We start from the raw sequence: 20245 nt of genomic DNA on the forward strand, positions 1-20245 counted from the left end.
GGGAAAGAGGTGAAGGCAGAGGGCCGGCTTAGCAGGATGTTGCATCATTTCAGGGAAGACACCAGGGTATATCAGAGTACTATCTGAGGAACAGGGATGGAAAGGAGAGAAGGTAACAGAAGTGGGATGTATGAGGCTTGGCAAGTGGTTAGATTTGAGGGATAAAATGAAATAGGAAGCCAAAGATGATTCAGAATATTCTGATTTTTCATCAGCTAAGAAGACAGTAGTGCCATGAATAACAGATGGTTCCAAACATCACTGTCACCACCATCATTGTCATCATTATCATCATCGTCACCATTATCATTAAGGAAAGTGCTCTAAATAGTTATAAGAAGGGTGTTTAATAGAGGCAGTTAACTCCATAGGTGATGGAAGGCCTGAGAAGCCAAAAAGGAATGATAAAACCACATAGGGATTAGCAATAGCAGGAAGCTTCTCCCATTTCCACGGCTGAGGGTTTAAGCACCAGGTGATGTTACTAGATTTCACAAGTCAAGGTCATCTGGTAGGAGTTAGAATCAGCTGGCAACTGGCAGAAGCTGCAGAAACAGAAGGAGGGCGTGTCCAGCAAGATGTTAGGATGCTGGACCACCAGAGGAGATGCAGCCACTGCCAGAGAATACCCTCCAGAGCAGGGAGAGGGAGAAACATCCTGAATTCTCCCTTTTTCCTCTAGTAGGCCCTCACATTTGCCAAATCTACCCAGAAGTTAATTGGCAAATGAGTCTGGGAAATGTGGTTTGTAGGAGGACCTGAAATGGATCTTAAGGGACAACGGTAATGGCTGGTACAACATCTGAGCTTTGTGAGGCAAGAGTGAAAAGCAGGAATAATACAGTGTTTATCTGGAATGTTTCACACACACAGATGCAAAAGAAAAAAAAAAAGAAATGTGTTTGCTCAATGAGCCATTTCTTACTGGCCCTGTAGGTGGCTGTCCTATGAATAAGATTTTTAGACCAAACAGGGAGGACTACACATGTCACTGTCATGTAGTCACACCAGAAATACCAGACAGGAATGAATATTGACTTGCTCTGTCACAGTCATCAACTATTTGTTGTAAACCAATGATCTTCCGTGTAAACATCTGCCAAACTGCCAGCAGCATTAAGACTAATTTTGTACATTAGTGCAATGGATTCCCCCACTAATGGACAGAAATTTATTTCAAGCAAAGAGTGCCTACATAGCTTTTGTGTATTACCAGCATGGACAAAACCAGATTAGGTTTATTTAGCTGTTCACAGAGACTATAACTATGAATAAGACAGTCCTTGCACTACAAAGAGCTCTTAGGAGAGGTACCCAAATAAGCAAGTAATTATTATCGTACATTGAGATAATATTACCATGGTGATAACCATTGAGTGATAGCTGAACGCACGTAAGAGGCGCCGTAGTCTAATTTGAGGGTATCAGAGACAGTTTTCAAGGATACAGCATCTGAGTTGGAGTTAGCTCCAGGACGATGTGTATTTCTGGGAGGGAAGTATTTCAAGCCAAGATAGTGGTTATGCAGGGACCCAGAAAGCCTGAATTGTTTGGATGACTTTAAGTATTTCAGGTATAGAGGAGACAGAAGAGACCACAGTAAGCCTAGGCCAGATAACAAGGATCTGAACCAGTGGTATGTTGGTAAATGTTTAACAACTGGCTCTTGGGAGAGAGAGGATCTTACTTACAGCATTTGACAAATTCTGTGGCTCAAATATGCCAGCATGGGCAATTTTAAGCTACCAATGTGATGTCATTGAGTCTAGAGCTGAGAAGACATGGGCAGTAATACAGCATTATATAGTTCTTTCCATCATAGGTACAATAGATAAAATATTCAAATATGTGAGCTTCATTTTCCCAAATACTTGTGATATTCATTCATTCATCCATTCGTTCATTTAAAAATGTTTTTGAACCTCTACTCTGTGTCAGGCATGGTTCTAGTTGCTGGGAGTACAGCGTGGGATAAAAAAGTAGAAAAACATCTTTGTACTTACTGAGCTAAAGCAAGCATTATTATTGTGCCCGTTTTACAGCTGAGAAATTGAGGCACGTGAAGGTTAAGTAGCATGGTTAAGATCACACCATTAGTGTGTGGAAGAACCAAAGGAGGAAATCAGCCCAATTCTAAAGCCAGCAGGCCATTTCCACTATATTACACTACCAACAGTTGAGCTGGATTTTATCAGAGCTTCTCTATTTTTATTGCCATGTGGTTGGATAAGTAAAATAAATTTCTGTGACCTTTCAAATAAATTTGGGTCATTTGTCTTGGAAGCTTATGGGGTGTGAACTTGAAAATACTGCAATTAATAATGAGTATAATACCCTGGAAGGCCGTAGCAACTTCTTTCGAAGAACTCCTAGGAGCCTCCAAATGTAGAAAACTAAGTCCGTCAAGTGAATGAGTTATTATCTGAGAGTAAGAAAGATAGACTTTTTAAATTGCCTTAATTGCATTAACCCTTTCAGGCCCGTAGACTCCTATTTTTCTTTCTCCCGAAGAAACTTAATTTCTTTCAGTTTTCTCTAGAGAATAATAAACTCACTTTCATTGAGTATATAGTCAACAGAAGTAATTCAATCATGAAGGAACTTTTAAAAAGATTTAAAAGCTATAAATTGAAACATATGCATAGATTCCAGTGATTTAAAAATGTATATTGCTTCTTTGCCCCATGTCTCATAAAAGAAATTATAATGAAGTTGTGTGCTATAAAAAAAAAAAAAAGGCACTGACTGTAACAGAGGTACTTAGGTAGTTCTCTAAATCTATGACTTTTTGTTTGCCAGACACCCCCCAACAATAACAGCCAAAGCTTTGACTAACTTACCTGATTCTTATCCTTCAGACACTTTTGATCTCTTATGCCTTTCCTGCCATGTGCAGTCTTGCTATCTCTTCCGTCCACTCATTATTTTTCACTTGCACTGTTCCTATCTGTATCTCGGAATTGATCATCTCGTGCTTAATGTTTGGGTTAGCGTCCCAACCTCCCCCTTTCCAATCTGACTATACCACTATTTTATTAAGCTTCCTAAGGTACGTATCAGGTTCATTATATAGGTTACCAGCCCCCAGGATATCAATGGCTTTTCAACCCTCAGAGACTTGAGTTCACCCACGTATTCTGATTTTCACGTTGTGGGTTCAAGCAGACTTTCCAACTTTTGCACTTGTAGTTCCTTCGAAGAACCTTCCATTTCCATCCTCATGCTTCATGTCCTCCTGCCTCTTCCCCTACATGGACTCTGATGCCTTTCCTTTCATTTAATCCTCCAAGTTTAGCTCAAAACATCACTCCTCTGTGAACCCTTGTCTGATTTTTGTCCACCTCTGATTTCCTGTAGCACTTACTTTTCATACATCACTTTGGGACTTAATTTTTTTAAACTGTAGCCTTAATTATGCTTTTGATTCTTATTCACACCAACACTTTCAAGTCTGTTCATCGTGTTCTACAACCACATTGTAAGGTCCTTTAGGTCGGAGAGGGGAAGAGCACAGTTTAAATCCACACATGCTGTGTAAGTTTAGTTAAGTTCTTTAACTTCTGTGACCCTCACCTGCCTCATCTGTAAAGTAGGACATTACTGCTTATCTTACAGGGTTGTTTTTGGAATTAAATAAAGGTGTGTATAAAAAAAAAGGATTAACAGTGTTTGGCATGTAGTAGATACTCAGTAAATGCTAATCATTATTTTCTCTCTCTTCACAGCTCCACAATTCTACATTCATATTACTCTCCTTGTGTTCTTTGTAAAAATGCTTTGTATGTCAACTCCTGTCACCTACTCTCATTTCTAATTACTCTTTGTGGGAACGGAATGCATTAGAGGAGAGAACATCTATGTTCACCTACTTCTCAGAGGTGCAAGCTGCTCTGATTACGCAAGGTGTATCTTTGCCCATAGTCACGTCCAAGTTCGCCATGCCCTTATGCTCTCAATTGGGCAGGAGCAAATGGTTCTGAGCCAGAGCAACGGCCTAACTCCAGATATTGACATGTGTAATTTGGCATTTGTTCTTGGTGAGTGCTATGTTAATATACGTCAAAATAACACCATTATATTAGACAAGTAAAAGAAAAATTCTTCAATAGTTTTAATATTTAAGTTAACAGAACCTCTGTGTTTTTATCATTCAAGCAGATTCAGGACTTTACTGTTAGCCAAGTATTGAGGGACTCTGTTCTTAAATTTTGAGGTTCACAATGTTAAAATTTCAAGAGTGAGGTGTTTTTGTCATCTATAATGGGTGACTACACAATCACTGGAAAATAGATCATTGGCTTAAAAAGTGATTTCTCCCTGTCCTGCCATGTCTTCTGCCTCTAATCTTCACCATTAGTCAATCTGTAAAGTCTACCAGCATTTGGCATCCTTTGCTAAAATTCGCATATGCCTGAGTAGTGAATGAATGCTGAAAACAAACTTTTAAAAGACTTAACAATTTAGGATAGCAACAACCATACTCCCTGTATTAGTTTCCTAGGGCTGCTGCGACAAATTACCACAAACTGGGTCACTTAATGGAAATTTATTCTCTCACAGTTCTCAATGTGAGGAGTCCAAGATCAAGATCAACAGGCCCTCAAGGCTCTAGGAAAGAATCCTTTGCATCTTCCATCTTCTAGTAGCCCCAGGCATTCCTTGGTTTGTGGCAGCATAAATCCAATATCTCCCTCCTGCTTCACATGGCCATCTTCTTTGTGTGTCTCCCTGTGTCTTCTCCTCTTCTTTTTTAACTTTTTATTTTATATTGGAGTATAGACGATTAACAATATTGTGTTTTAGGTGGACAGCAAAGTAATTCAGTTTTGCATATGCGTGTATCCATTTTCAGATTCTTCTTATAAGGACACCAGTCATGGGATTTAGGGTTCACCCTAAATCCAGGATGACTTCATCTCTATGACTTTAATTATATTTACAAAGACCCTGTTTACAAAGAAGGTAACATTCTGAGGTTCCAGATAGATGTGAATTTGGGTGGCATTCAACTCACTATACTCCCCTTGTCAGTTCTGGAGACCGTACTAGTAAAAACTTGGGATAAATTAGTGAAGGGAGAATTCATATTTATGTATTAGTAAAAAATTTCACCACAAGCACTTAAACAAAAGGCTCTATAAAACATTGACTTGGTTAAAACTGCAAATGTGATATTTGGTTTTGTGTTCGTTATTATTTTTAGACTTGGAATACTTTATGTAAAATATATTCTGTAACTGAAGAAACTTACTTCTTAATTTCCTAGCATTTATTTTATTAATTTTTATGTCCACACTGCTTAATAAACATTTGAGGGGAAATCATTTAGACCAAAATTCATCTTGGTAGTACCATACTGCCAGCTTCAGGAAGTAACCACGGAAACAAAATCCTCTCAGAAAAGTGTCCCCCACACGAAATATTGCTGTTATATATTTGTTAGGAGATGGCACAGAGGGACAGATACTACTACATAGATATGGTGAAGTGCTATCTAGCTGCCTTTCAACTTAAATCTTTGAGAACTGGGCTTATTATATCTGGAAAAGTTATCCAAGACTCATATGCTTTCATTGAAAATCGAACCACCCCTGCCCCCTACCCCAAATCCAAGGTTTCTTGGAAGATTTAAGTAATGAAAATCTTCAGAATGTTTCAAGTCTGGTATATCCACCACTTCATAAAATAGACAGGAAATAGCATGCTGGTTGGAAAATTATCTAGAGTACCATGCATGTGCGTATTTTATTTAATACCATTTGACAGTGATACTACATATTGTCATGTCAAATGGAGCAATTAGTCACAAAGTTTGAAAATGACACTGGACATCAAATATTGTTTCCACAAGAATGCCCTGTTAGTGACTTAAAACAATGATGTTTGATATTATAAAAAGTAAAAGGTGCTAGTACTCCTAATTTCTAATCTTGACCCAGCTCTTTTATCAATCTACCCTATCTCCATCACCAACCAGTGAGCAATCCCCAGTAGTTAGGAGATGTCTCCTTGAATAAGTGGCAACAAGATTTCTTCACATTTCATGGCAACAAGAGCAGTGCTGAACCCTAGCCTCTTGTTCAATTCTCCATCCTCATTATCCTAATAACACATCCATCCCAAGAAAGAATTCATCAAGACCAGAGGACGAGTACATAAAATTGTTGTACAGTATTTAAAATGAAACTGCTTTTGGCCTGTGTGGTCTCAGGGGGTGCGAGGCAAAATTCAGGATGCTGGCTCACCTCACACCGAGTTTAATAAAGGGTGTCCTATAAAAAGCTAATTTCTTGCTACTAAATTGCTTTTTAAGTAATGCTTGCTGTTGCAAGAGACCCTTTCATAGCACTGACTCGGGGTGCCGTGTTTGAAAGGCTAGATGTGCTTTGTGAGAGAAGGTAGGATCCAGGTGGAGTTCTTCTCCTTACAGGATGACAATGTATATAACTAATACTGTTCTTTGAGACAAGTTTGCATGCAGTTGCTGGTATGGTACTGTTCAGCAGCCCGCTGCAGATAAGAATGAGTGATGATGCCCTAGATTTTAATGGAACTTTTAGAGTGCATGCAGCAGTGGGCTGCAGTCTTCAGCAAAGAAAAACGAGCTGACTTGCAGGCATGAGGGGTCATCAAGAAAGATAAAGAAATAGGACATCCACTCTAGGCTAGGCAAGGCTTTTTAGAGGATATGGAAATGAGCAAGAACCAATTTAATTTTTATAATGCCACTCCATTTAACTTTAAAGTACAAGGTCAAGGTACTGTGTTTTTCATAATGATTAAAGATTTGGAATGCTCTTTCTGTTGAACCCTCCCACATTTGTTTGGCAGGAAAGGAATGTGACAAGGAATAAAACTGGGATCAGAAAACAACAGAAACATGTTCTGTCAACTGTCCAACACAGGTTTAAATGAAAAGAACAAAAAATTCTGATGGACACGTTCATCCCTAACTTGACAGAAGGGTTTATTTTCCTAAGGTCCCATTCTTTAAAGTTAGTTTGATCTCCGGATTGTAACATATCTCTTTTTTAAAAATGCATGCATGAGGTCAATTGAGAATCACATATCCATGGAGCAAACAGTAGAGTCCTTCTGGCTGAAGTTTGTTTTAACCCATCATCTAGTAAACTATTCATCCTTAAATGTGTTGAGAGAGATACAGACACTATGAAATGATTGTAGTTTGCATCTTGTTGGTTTTGTTAGTTTCATACCACTAATTCTCAACATGTAATATCTCTGATATATATGGTTAATATATTTTAGGAATAAAAACAAAAGTACTTTAATCATATTTCTAGGTAGTGTTTCTGGATGTAGAGCAGGGGTAACTGTGGTATTGCACAAAAGATTTTGAACTTGAAATTAGAAGATGTCTTTTCCAGAAACTAGGTGTGTGACCTTAAATAAGCTACTTAAATGTCTCAGGGTTACTGAAAAAATTAAATAATTAATAAGAAATTTATAGACTGAAAAGTGCTATGTTAGTTTAAAGCATTGCCATTATTTTCTCTCTAGAATTTTGACCTTACTTATGTTAGAGAATGTCTGAATCTAGAAAATTTAACCTACGAGCAGCATCTGGCTTTAAGAGAAGTATGTTCATATCTTTATTCAAAATACTTATCATACATATATACCAAAACATAAGTTTTTTTTCAAATACTCTGTGTTTTTAAGGATTTAGTGTGGGCAAAAGGAAATTTTATCAGCTATGTTAAAGGGAAAAACATCTGAAGAAATGAAGATTATGAGATAGAACTGAGTTGATCTAAGTATAGAACTTCAAAATGTAAGCAAATGTGAGGTCAACTGATGGCATTTTTTTCTCGCAAAATAGTTAAGATTACTGAAAAATTGTTTAGGTAAACAAGATAGAGAATCCCAAATTCTATGTTTCTTCAAGTCTAAGGTTCACCATTATCCATTCGGCAATTTTTTATCAACCACTTATTATACGAAAAGCACTGGAATAAGTCTCGAGAAGAAACTAAGACAGTGCTTTAGAAGCTGTCTGGAGTAGGCACAGTGAAGTTTTCCTTTGAAGAGCCCATAGTTTCCAGCACTGTCCATTATAACAGTAAGATAGTTTGCTCAAATCCTTACCCTGTGGGTATATCTGCCTGGGGTGCTAAAATTGTTTAAAAACTTTATGGTTCAGTGATTTTTACTTAGTCATATAACAGTAGCTTTAGAGATGGCAGGGACATTAGGTGTCATGTATTTCAAACACTTCACCTAATAGACAAAGACATTGAGCTCCATTTCTGAAATTCAGTAGATACATAAAAGCAGAGCTAAATCAAGAACCTCTTGGGGTTAGAGTTTTTGTTTATGCATGCCTTTGCTTGGGAATTAAAAACAGTGCCTGTTTGCTGAGTTAAACTGAAATTTTTCTTTGGGGAAAAAACAACCACAAAAATAGACTTAACTTCCAAACTATGTGTCACAACAAACTAAAATAATTTCTGTAAAAATAAAGTCTAAAGCTTTCTATAGAGCCAGGAAGCCTTCATGAAAAGGAGAATAAAAAATGTCTTAAGGGCTTTGCATATATATGGAGAAAGCTAAATGAATAAACTAGTTACAAGAGCAAATTTTAATGTAGTAAAAACAATAATACTAGTAATAGGAAAGCTCTCACTTATTAATTGCCTATTATGGACATATTGACTATGTAGTTTCTCATTCCATCCTCAGTTTAAATCACATATAGGACAGATTACCTCTCCAATGAAAGGTCAATGAATGGAAGGTAAATGCATGAGCAAACTAAATTTAGGTGTATTATGTCTACCGCATGGACTGTTGTTATCTACAGGACTACAGCTCAGTCGTTCATGGAAGACAGACAAAACTGTCATCCCTATTCTAAAACAACTAAGGCCCCAGACATACCTGTGCTGCTTATAGACTGCAATGTGAGATAAAGGATATACGTTTTTATCATGGATTTAACAAACTAAAATATATTTTAAAAATTTTGAGATTGAGAAGTTTAATTAACTTGAGAGTTTCTGCTGGTAGGTATAAAGATGATTTGTTACCTCCCATAACCTTGGTGAAGGAAAATTAGTGTTTCTTCCAGCCCTAGAAGGTGGATGACCATGAAGGGCCCCATTCTTTTGGGAAGACATTCTAGCCCCTCATTGCCTTTTTAATAGTTTATTACTTAATATTCACCAAGAAAAGTAGATGGGATTATTTTTGCAGACCCTTTTAAGGATAATTTATTCTGATTGGCAGAGGCATACCTTTTAGTGCATAAATAGTTCCCTTCGTGCCCTCTGTGATAAACATCAGCAGAGAAAACAAACACGAAGTAATGACATTGAATTAAAAGACATCAGAGAGGCAACAGTGACCGGCATTTATTAAAGTAAAAGGACAATGTAGACAAATGTAACTTGCATCCTGCTCTTAAGATTAACAGGCAGGGTCAGGCTTCGACCATCATGGTGGGCGGGAGCTTCTTCAAGTGGAAATCCCCAGTCAAGGTTCTGCTGCACCCAGAAAAGAACAGCTTGCAGAAATCATGTCATTCCTTGTATGTGCCAAACTGCTGGCCATGGTCTATCGCGAGGTTTAATTTCCAGAGAATGAGATCAAGAAATCATGATGTGAATTCCTAATTAACGCTTAGAATTTCTCAGAATGGTAGGTCCATGACAGTCTTCACTTTCGTGCAGTGGAGCAATAGGAATTGATCACACATAATATTTTTAAGCCACTCCTTTAGATTTATATCAATGAAACCATGTCGGACTAGCTGTGTATTTGTACTTCATAAGTAGCTACTCAATAAATAGGGGATTAAATCATCCAAAATGACTTTTCCCTCTGATTTCAAAAATATCATCTGAGACAAGATTATTGAAGTTGTTACTCTTGTTACTCTTCTTTCTGAACCTTTGTTATGCCAGGAGGGACAGATGGCAAACTCAAAAATGATTAGAGAATCAATGGAGTGGGGGACAGGGGTGCCTGCCCAGTGAGACCTGCTAGCATCTTCCCTGAACAGTATGTTAACCCATGACAGCTTTAGAAATCTGTACCCCTAAATTGCTTGACATCCTGAGACACACCTGACGCTTCCTACTTTGATTGTCAACTGCATTCTCTGGTCTGCTCACTCTCAATCTCAAGGATCAAATTTTAAAATGCAAATAAATGCATCCCTTTTCCCCCCTTTCCAATTCCTTTTTGTTTCATGAAGGTATAATTTACATGTGATAAAATTCGCCCTTTTAGATATACAGTGTGATGAGTTTTGACAAACATATGCCGTCGTGTAACCACCACCACCACAATCAAGATAGACAATATTCTCATCACCTCGAAATGTTTCTTCATACCTTTCTTGCAGTCCCCTCCCCACCCAGCCCCTGGCAAACACTGATATGTAAAAGCACTTTTAATCTGAAAAGCATTATATGTATATGGCGGTATTAGTGGTAATAATAACAAGATCTATTCATTGGTTCTCTCTGCTTTTTTGAGCATCTATATGTGCCAGTCTGTATGTAATGCATTATGCCATAGCCCCTCCCTTCAAAGGGTAAGCCAATGGAAAAATAACAGTCCTATCTAATAGAAGATTCTGCAGTGCTAGAAATTTCCATAATGTGGCTACTGAGCACTTGGAAGTGTGCCTAATGGAAGTGACCTGAGTTTTTAACTTTATTTCATTTTAATTAAATTTATATAGCCACATGTGGCTAGAGGCTACTCAATTGAAAAGCACAGCTTCTATACAATGTGATAATTTGATATGTTATAAAGCAAGGATTTAACCAAGGGCTAAAACTTGAACATCATCAGTGTTATTGGTGTTATCTTATATAGGGTAACCTTTTAATAGAAAAAAAAAATTCTTTAAGTAGTCAAAGACCTGAGAAAGTTTTCTTCTCAAGGGAACATACTTTGACTTTTAAATGCAAAATATGTAAGAACCGGCCTTTAAGGGTAATTCATGAGAATTTCCTTTGGGTTTCTCATCCTTATTATATACATAAATGTCTAATTTGGGGTGGAAACTTATAGATCGCTGTTCTTATGTGGTTCAGCATTTCATGTGGTTCAACCTGTTCTCTGATAAAGACATAGATTAAGTAGAATTCGTTTAAGTTATCAGAAAAAAATGTGTCTTCATGGTATAGAAGGCATTTATAATGTTTTAAATATTCATTTTATAAAAGGTCCAGAGTACTATGCAATGCTGGCTGTCGTAGTCTACCAATCATGTATCCAAAAGCTATTTTTATATCTGTTTCTAATTGTGTATGAATATTTCAAGGTCCACAATTTGAAATTGCCTTCAGGTTATTTGTTCAAAGACGTTTTAACCATCTGGTCATTATGGGGTCATATAATGTGGGGAAGTCTCTCCAAACGTAAAGGGTTTATTCAAAATTGTAACTGTCTTCTGAGGAAAAGAATAAAAAGCTCCAATTCTGGATTTTGAATACCCATTATCTATATAACTGTGGTGAGAATTTGCAACTAATAGGAACACATTCTAGGGAGGAACGAATTGAAAAGTACCTTGGTTGTGAGTGAAATTCCACTTCAGGCAGTATCGCTATTGAAACCGTCATGGTCATTTTATTCCATATGATCCCTAAGCTATTTCAGAGACACTTATTATCCGTTGGGAACTCGCTCTATCCCCTGGCCCATTCACTTTATCACAGTATAATACGGAACACTCTCTGGAGTTCAAGCAGTAACTTATTAACTGGTTGGCTATAGAGCTTTGCTTTTGCAAATTCCTTCTTTTCCTGGACATAGCAAAAGGAATTGTTTCAAAGTTCAATTAGTCCCTAGACTTACTCTAGAAAAGTAGAGCTAACAGTAAGGTAATAGTTCTTATATGTTAGAAATAACCAATCATTTACGCTAAAATAATTTGGACACTTTTCCTTTAATATTTTTTTCCTATTTTGAAGTTAATGGCCATTTAATTATTAAGATTAGCCATACTCAAAGGGTAAATTCACATTCAAATGGTATTATTTTGTTTTATTTTTTTTTCATTTTTTAAACATCTTTATTGGAGTATAATTGCTTTACAATGGTGTGTTAGTTTCCGCTTTATAACAAAGTGAATCAGTTACACATATACATATGTTCCCATATCTCTTCCCTCTTGCGTCTCCCTCCCTCCCACCCTCCCTATCCCACCCCTCTAGGTGGTCACAAAGCACCGAGCTTTTCTCCCTGTGCCATGCGGCTGCTTCCCACTAGCTATCGATTTTACATTTGGTAGTGTATATATATATATGTCCATGTGACTCTCTCACTTTGTCCCAGCTTACCCTTCCCCCTCCCCATGTCCTCAAGTCCATTCTCTAGTAGGTCTGCGTCTTTACTCCCGTCTTGCCCCTAGGTTCTTCATGACCATTTTTTTTTTTAGATTCTATATATATATGTGTTAGCATACGGTATTTGTTTTTCTCTTTCTGACTTACTTTGCTCTCTGTGACAGACTCGAGGTCCATCCACCTCAGTACAAGTAACTCAATTCCGTTTCTTTCTATGGCTGAGTAATAGTCCATTGTATATATGTGCCACATCTTCTTTATCCATTCATCTGTTGATGGACACTTAGGTTGCTTCCATGTCCTGGCTCTATTTACAATAAAGAAGATGTGGATAAAGAAGATGTGGCACATATATACAATGGACTATTACTCAGCCATAGAAAGAAACGAAATTGAGTTATTTTTATACACTGCTTTATATTTAAATTACATGAAAACATTAGATGGTATCAGTATTACTTTTAGGATAAATTTCTCATGGAAAAGTCTAATTTTCATCTATTTGTTGGATATAGGTAGAGAAATACATTTAAGAGGTTGTCTGTTTATTTGATGGCATTATAAATTCTAAGAGATTCAATGCTAAAATTAATGAATAACTGTTTTAACTGGAAAAGTGTGGAGTCAGCAATTAGTACTAGGGATTGCCTGAAAAATGAAGCGTTTTACCATTGGTTTCTTGATGCCTTTGCTTGCACTTCTCTGAATAGACTTGATATTTTTTATATGTGTTGATAATCATCAGAGTCAACTCTCTGCTTTCAGGCAGGAAATATTTACCAGTAATTTCCCTATGAGCAAAGTACAGAGATAAACTGAACATGTCTCAAACGTACACATAATGTCAAAATGTACAAAAAATGTCTTTGAGGAAGAACTATTGTCCTTATACTCATCTTCTGTCAGCATGGTGTGACTATCTGGAAAGACACATAATACTATTTACTAAACACTTTGTTTTCTAAAGTAGATTTCACAGTTTATGGGTTGTAGAATTTCTAAGTACTCTTTTGTGTCTTTCAGTTTGCCAGTGAAACTTTTATGAAGGCAGAACTTTTTATCTCTTTTAATGAAATTGTAAGCCTTCTGTGAATTCTTTTATTAAATGTTTTCTGGAGGAAATCTGACCAGGTTAAGGAAATCAGGTCAGGTTAAGACGTGATCCCAGTGGGAAAGCTCAACTACAGACTGTGATTTAAAATAGGAAAAGATACCGAGTTGTTTTTGTTTTTGTTCTTTTTAATCAGCCTTTCTGTTTTTAACTCTTATGTAATGCCCTCTTTGTATCTCCTCCATTCCATTAAAATATGTTCACAGGTATGCGTTAATTAATGCTTTTCTTGTGAGGATATTAAAATTAACTTCATCTGTCAGGCTGTCTGGGCTAAAAGTACACAGTCATATTTTGGTAACAGTTAAGTCTATGTAAATATACCCACACATATTGACAATGCTTACCATTTATTGTGTGAATGAAAAGCGATGTAAATATTGTTCTACTAAGCAAGCCCTACATTTTAATCAAATTTTGTCTGTATTTATGTAATGCTCAAGCATCTGGAATTTTTAAAGTAACAGATTTTTGTGCTTTTAAGTGTTTGAGTACTTAAAATCATGGGGAAAAATAACTAATTTAGCAAATTTCTTCCTCTTCCTTTTGATGTATTAAAGTGTAATTTTGGTCACAGACTGATGAACAGTGGTAGACTCTGTAAACTCTGCGTGTGTGCATTGTGGTGCTGGGTTATTCTCATCCTTTCACTAAATGGAGTAGGAGTTCACTTCAGGGCCATCTATACTTCACTGTCCAACGCCTTCTCGTGCATAGAGTGTGAACATTAATTAGATGAATTCCATAAAGTGCTTTAAGCTCTTTGGAGAAAGATACTCTCTGAATAATTATTCTTAACTCCCATATGCTCTTATGATATAAACTATTCTGCCCGGAAATCCTTTTTAAGGATTATCACTTAAAATGAAATTTTCGTTATTAAAAGCAGGAAGAATATACATGCACTGACAGACTAAAATATGCTGTAGGCAACAACTGTTTTTAAATATGCAGAAATATTGAACTATGGAGCCATCCGTGCCCCCAAATACTAAGCAATACTGAAAATTGGTGGCAAGTTTGGAACATTAATCATGGCATTAGGTTGCAATAAAAAAAACCTGTGCCCTTTAAAAATAGATGCACATATCTTTATTCTAGAGATATATAACTTTAGGCATAAAAAAAGTACAAAGAGAATTATGTTATGGCTCTGTAATTAAAGTATGCTTAATTCGCTCAATTGACAACGAGTCTTTTTTTTTTTGGCTGCATTGGGTCTTCCTTGCTGCACAGAGCCTTTCTCTAGTTGCGGCAAGCGGGGGCTACTCTTCGTTGCGGTGCGTGGGCTTCTCATTGCAGTGGCTTCTCTTGTTGCGGAGCATGGGCTCTAGGTGCCCGGGCTCAGTAGTTGTGGCTCAGGGGCTCTAGAGCACAGGCTCAGCTGTTGTGGCGCACGGGCTTAGTTGCTTCGCGGCATGTGGGATCTTCCTGGACCAGGGGTCGAACCTGTGTCCCCTGCATTGTCAGGCAGGTTCTTAACCACTGCGCCACCAGGGAAGTCCCGACAGCAATGAGTCTTTAAAGAGGTACTTCTCAATCTTAGTTACGCGTTGGGAATCACCCAAGAAGCCCCCCCAAAAAAGGTATGCATGGGCCTCGCTTGCAGATACTCTGATGTAATTTGGTCAGTGTGAGGCCTGGGAATGGGAATTTTTAAAGGCTCCAGTAGGGAGTCTAGTGTGCAACCTAGGTTTACCTCAGTTCAGCCTAAGAGCATGAGGGACACCTCATCTGGTCCAATACCTGGATGTTACAGATGAAGACCCCATAAGACCCAAGAGGGCAAACTGACCAGTCCAAGCCTGAATGCACAAATACAAGATCCAGTATGAAGGGCCGCCTGTTGATTCTGCCCAGTGCAGGCAACAGAATTATCTTTAGGGTTCACCCAATTCAGGAACCTCTTTGCAGCAATACTTGACTTAGATTCTTCTAGTTGGATCATTATGAGGGCAAAAAAAAAAAGATGCATTGAAAATAACTAAACCCATATTGTTGAATGGAAGGTAAAGAGTTTTCAGGTTATAACTGATGAATCCATGGAAGTGCAAGGACCTTCCCTTTTCCCTTGGTATAGATGATGTCACTGTATTGGTGTAGTTATGGTCCCTTGTTTCTCAGTGTTAATGCTGGTTTTGAGATAAATTTATCATATATTAAACACATTATCTACTTCTGCGTTCATTTATTTACTCACTGATTCATTCATCCTGTTTTTATTGTTTTGGGTTTGCTACATGCTCGACCTCTGATGCTAAAGATACTACAGTGAACAAGAAACAGTCCTGAAATTTAAGGAATTGAGCCTTCCAGTTACTGTCTTTTATCACAGCTGATATAAAATCAAAGGCCTACTTTTTTTCCTTATTAAGAATTGCTCAAAGTGCTTAAACTATGGATTTTGATTCAACTAGAGAAAGTTCTGCAACTGTATTTCTATTGACCTTGTTGCTTTTCTTCCTAATTTCCAATTTATTAATCTGCACAATTTAGGGCTTAGAAAGGGTGCGCTATTCCCTATAATTGGCTTTTTGAATGGTGTTTGGAGTTCATTTCTGTCCTTGGAATTTGGAGTGATGACCACTAAATAAACTGTTTTAAGGCTAAGTTGTTTCTAGAAGGTTCTTCCAAATCTTCCACAGTTGTTATCCCTGTGGATGTTTCCTGAGAGTGATTTTAATTATCCTAAGTAGAGAGAGGTCAATGAGCCTTGCTTTGCCTCCTCCGAAGCACTGGTATTTCAAAGATTTAAATTTACTGTATGTTGATTATATTAGCACTAGCACTCTTGGCAAAATTCTAATTCACACTATTTTCCTTTTTCCAATTCTTTTTATTCCAATGTTGTGTTCTTTGGCAATCATAAAACCATGGCCAATCACTTTTGTTAAGGAGCTCAGCAATGTTTGTACGTTTTTGAATGTGACTTGAAGGTCTCTTTTGTCCTTTATACATTTTTCTGTTTCTCAGCAAGGAAGATTGAGGCAAAAGAAGAAATGGTAATCAAATACAGTGTGTACTACTGTGGTTGTCATTAGTGGTATAGGAAGAAGTAGAAAGTAGTGTCAAAGATGCGTTTAACAAGTAAATGAGGTCTTCAGAATCACCACAGATGCTGCCCCTTCTACGGAAGGCAGTTAACACAGAAGTGCAAAGTTGCATTGTATCGGTTTGGCTATAAACTTTAGCTAATGTGAAAATATGGAACTGTGTTGTGGAGTGCACAAAAAAGAAAACTCATTTTTCTTAATTATCATCAATTAACATTTACTGAGTGAGTACCCATGAGAGAAACTTAATTTGCTACTGAACAGAGTTAGTTATTTGCACTGTTATTCCTCCTTTTCTCCCTCCCTTCCTGCCTTCCAGTCAACAAAGAAAAATAGATACAGCAATTTCTAGTTAGCCAGTGCTGGACTCTAATGTGAAATCTTCAAAGATGTATTAGAAAATATCCACCGAATGCATAACTTTTCCATTTCTGTTTGCATTTTATTTTTCTTAATAGAAAATGAGATTTTTCTTATTGTAGAATTTGAAAAAAGTGGGAAAGCACACCAAAGACAAATAAAAGCAGCCATAATGCTACAAACTTACTGACAGTTTTGCACATTTTTTCTTGTTTCTAATGCCTTCATTTTGCTCAGGCATCTTCTCAACCCTTAGAGTATTCACTGGTGATTTTCAAATGTTCCTACTCAGTTTTCACCCTGTGGACTTATTTTACTACCTCTTGCCCCTCTTCCATAACGAGTAAGTCAGTATTTCAAATAAATAAATACAAATTTAATATCTTACACATCGACACATGCAACTTAGAACTTCAGGGGTACCGTCGTGTCCCCAGAGTCCCACGTGAGCTGAGAAGCACTGTAATGAAGGAGACCAGTGATACTGCCCATGCTGTTGACAGTGCCTCATCATTCCCAAAGAACTATTTGGAGCTTTAAAGAAATGTCTCTGATCCCTTTGACTTCTTTAACTTCTCTTGAGTTCACTTTGAGAAACAGGTACAAGGACATTTCTGACTTGGCCGTTTTTAAACCTGTTAGAGCAATTCCACTGATGTTTTGTGGGCACAAGATTGCAATGAAGCGATCAACAGGGAGAAAATCATTTCCCTGTACGTGTGTGGTTAATCCGGAGTGGTGAGGTCAGATATAAAGCAAGTGCCTGCTCCCGTGGCTCTGGAAATAAAACGATTTCTGAGGGTTAATGACATCCCAGTGTTGCTGTGCAAATGACTATTGTACAGCTTCAGGTCAGTTCTTCTCGAGTTAGTCTGTGTCTGTGGGAGTCCCATCTCTTGGGGAGCAGCCGTGCGCCTTGCCAGGTGCTGAGCCCACAGAAGGTTAATGAGAAAAGAAGGCCTCTTGCCAGACTGTTCTCCAGATGATACATGGTGTTATTAGTTTGGGCTCCTTAAGATTTTTCTCATCTGTCCTACCAACTTAAGTGTGTTTTATCGATGTCAAGATTTTAATGGAGAAGTAAAATATGTAGCAGGAAAGGAATAGCATTCGTAGGAATTGTACCTAACTTACTTTTGTACCTTCGGCTCATTCGTAGTCGTTTTACTTCTCAGGTCGTCAACCGACTTTTGTTTGCATACAAGAGGCACAGACCTGTCACTCCTGTTTGCAGCACAGTTAGACAAAAACTGATAAACTTTCATTGTCTTCCTTATCCAGTTTAAGTGCTGCAGAATCTCCCAGGCGATGCCATGGGCAACTTAGGGATAAAATCCGAGATTTAAAGGTACCTGGTTTCCCACACTTCTCACAGTTGTCACTTTGGGTGTATAAAATTCCTTAGCTTTCTTCTGTAGTTTAGGGAGTCTCATGGTGGGAATAGCAGGTTTTTAGCTAAAATTATTAGGCTGTCGAGTTGGGTCTCTAGTGCATCCTTAGGAGCTTGCATTATTGACAGAGGCTGGGCTATCATTTTAAATCCTGTTGCTTCGAAGCCCGTTATCACTATTGACAAACTCTTCTAGCCTGTGATCTGTTTTCCTCTGTTTGCTTCCATTTATTTTCCCGAACAACCAGCTGAACAAAGATTGACATAGCTTTTGTTTAAACAAACCCTGTACAGTTTACTCTTCAGCCAATATCGCAGACACTTTCGAGACAGTTACATATTCCTATTTTAGTCCCAGATTCTGTTTGTTTGCGAAAATTTATTTTCTGCCCACATTCCCATCTTTGTCTATAAGTCTCTTATAGACTCACATGAAAAACCAGAAACCATGGCTACTTAAAAGTCATTAATAATGAGATTTTGAGCCACTGTTTCTGCTTGTACATTCTTCATTTCACATAATATAGTCTCAGAAGACCACAGAGAATTCAGCCTCGCTTATCTCTGGGCTGCAGATGGTGGTTTCTAGTCTTGCCCATTCCCAGTGCAGCTTGTTTGCCATCCAGGAGTTGATTTTGTTTCCATCTGACGTGAGTGAATTAAAAAGATTGAAGATTGACAAGCAGCAATGTTCTTATTAGAAAAGTAATCAAGGTTTAGAGCCTGTCTCTTATGAAACTGCTGGCATCTGAAAACACCAAGGGCTTGCCTACCAGTGACCCAAGCACCTATTTAGGGTCTCCTGCATGATGATGGAACTAAAGTGATTAACATACTGATAAGATTTTCCTAAAATAATCTATTTCAGAATTATTCTTTCAACTCTTAGTTACAATATTTTACTTTTCCCAGGGTCTTTTTTCTACCTCTGCAACACATTTAATTACCTATATTCCCCAACCTGTACCATATTAAATTTTTTATGGAATTTTTATAGGGCAATTTATTGGAAGGACGGCCGTGAGTGGCATTATGTTCATTGAATGCCCTATTTTGACAAAGGAATTACTAAAGTTTATTGAAATCTTTTTAATCCACGGGGCTTCTGCTTAGATATAAATGCAAATCTGTTCTTCACATTTGCGATTGGATTGAACTTGAGGAGTACTACCATATTGATTCCTTCTGCAAATAAAATATAATTAGATTTCCCCCAAACTTTCTTCATTCTCCCAAGAGACTGGCTGGTTTTGTATTGTAGGCTTTCAGTGAACATGAAGGACAATGCCTTATCATAAAGACCAGAAAGATTTCTTTTTACATTGGTAAAGAATTTTATTTCTAGTATCATTTCCATTCACACCCATCTCCTGTCACCTTCTGTCTAACAAAACATATAAGACCGAAGAAAAAGAGGGGGGGAAGCATGATGATATCCTATAATCTTTCTAATAATATATATTTTACTGTTAGAAATTTATTGTATACATATAACTAAGGCTAGGTACCTGAATATGAATCTTCTTTTTTAAATTTATTTATTTATTTTTGGCTGTGTTGGGTGTTTGTGTTGTGCACGGGCTTTCTCTGGTTGCGGCTAGAGGGGGCCACCATTCGCTGCAGTGCGCAGGCTTCTCACTGCGGTGGCCTCTCTTGTTGCGGAGCACGGGCTCCAGGCGCGCAGGCCTCAGTAGTTAAGGTGTGCGGGCCTCAGTAGTTGTGGCTCGTGGGCTTAGCTGCTCAGCGGCATGTGGGATCCTCCCGGCCAGGGCTCGAACCCGTGTCCCCTGCACTGGCAGGCATACTCCCAACCACTGTGCCACCAGGGAAACCCCCTGAATATGAATCTTTTTTTCAGGTCTCTTATTAGATTGCTTCTCAATTACCAATATCTGATTAAAAGCTGTCAGAATCTTAAATGTGCAAGGAATTGTAAGGAGCCCTATAATGCATATAACAAGACAGATCTCTAAAGGCAGAAATATATTTCTTGTGTTTGTTTCCT

General features: G+C 37.8%; 1 protein-coding gene across 1 annotated transcript in view; it reads left to right on the forward strand.

Moving 5' to 3' along the window:
* DMD (dystrophin) overlaps positions 1-20245 on the forward strand; it is a 1809438-nt gene that overhangs the window by 864608 nt on the left and 924585 nt on the right. The gene's annotated exons all lie outside the window — the stretch shown is intronic.

This window comes from Lipotes vexillifer, unplaced genomic scaffold (genome assembly GCF_000442215.2).
Source record: "Lipotes vexillifer unplaced genomic scaffold, Lipotes_vexillifer_v1.1 scaffold207, whole genome shotgun sequence".
NCBI lineage: Eukaryota > Metazoa > Chordata > Mammalia > Artiodactyla > Lipotidae > Lipotes > Lipotes vexillifer.